We start from the raw sequence: 1,193 nt of genomic DNA, 5'->3' as shown, positions 1-1,193 counted from the left end.
CTCTATCATCTTATTAAAGCTCAGTTGGTTTTGAAATGCGGAAGCAAAGCCATCTAATTTGACATTTATGTTCTCTAAGATCTTATTGTTAGAAGCAAGCTTTTTGCCTAGCACATCGGTGGTTTTAGCTTGCGCAAAAACAAGATCCTTCAAGGAGGGCTGGTTAGAGAAGTTACCGTTATTATTACCTCCTTGATAGTATGGGCGTGGTTGGTTCCAACCCTGACCTCCTTGTGGACGATACCCGTTATTGTTGTTGCCCATGTACATCGCCTCCTCACGGGTTTCCGGGCAGTCATTCCCAGAATGACTCGTGCCGCCGCAGACCTCACACGTGACGTGTGAGTCCAAGGCCCTGACGGTGCCTTGTGGCCTTTTGTCGTGGTCGTCTAAGCGTTTCATGAGGAGGTCTAGCTTGGCAGCAAGTAACTCCATCTCCTTGACGATGTGCATGCCTCGCTGACAGGTTTGGAGTCGTTCCTCGCTCCAACCAATATTGGAGACCATCTTCTCTATTAATTCAATGGCTCCTTGAACCGTTTTAGAGAAGAAGGCTCCTCCAGCTGCCGCGTCTAGGTGATCGCGGGACATTGGGGTGAGTCCGTTGTAAAAATTCTGCAGAATCAGCCAGTCGTCCATCCCATGATAAGGACAGGTGGCCACGTACTCCTGCAGTCGTTCCCACGCTTCCGGAATGGACTCATCCCTTGTCTGCTGGAAACTGGAAATTCGTCCTCGAAGGGCGTTGGTTTTGCCCATCGGGAAGAACTTCGAGAGGAATGCCGTAGAGCATTTATCCCAGGTGTTGATAGCAGCACGGTTGGCATAAAACCACTACTTCGCTTTCCCGAGAAGGGAGAACGGAAACAGTCGCAGTCTGATGGCGTCAAGACTGACGCCCTTGATGGTGTACGTGCTACATATCTCTAGGAATTGTTGTAGATGAGCGTTGGCTTCCTCATTAGGCTTGCCACAGAACGGGCTAGCCTACGCCATCGTGATTAGGCTGGACCTCAAGTCGAAATCCACATCTCCTATGTTGACTTGCGACCCGACGTCCACATTGTCAGCAGAGGGAGCAGCGAACTCGCGAAGAGTTTTGCTGGCCATTGTCTTGAAGGTTGGTGGAGCTGGTACGGCTGGTTTCTTTGTCGGTAGAGTTTTCTGCGGAGCAACGACCCGCGGCCTGACGC

At 50.9% G+C, this 1,193-nt stretch overlaps 1 non-coding gene across 1 annotated transcript; it reads left to right on the top strand.

Annotated features, from left to right (window-relative positions):
* The first annotated feature begins 637 nt into the window (after nucleotides 1–637).
* On the top strand, nucleotides 638–744 carry LOC127778170 (small nucleolar RNA R71). The gene has a single exon (XR_008018438.1). It is a non-coding gene; the product is annotated as a small nucleolar RNA R71 (small nucleolar RNA).
* The last annotated feature ends 449 nt before the right edge of the window (nucleotides 745–1,193 follow it).

Source organism: Oryza glaberrima, chromosome 6, assembly GCF_000147395.1.
Source record: "Oryza glaberrima chromosome 6, OglaRS2, whole genome shotgun sequence".
In the NCBI taxonomy this organism is placed as follows: Eukaryota; Viridiplantae; Streptophyta; class Magnoliopsida; order Poales; family Poaceae; genus Oryza; species Oryza glaberrima.
This window is presented reverse-complemented; position numbering and strand designations above follow the sequence as displayed.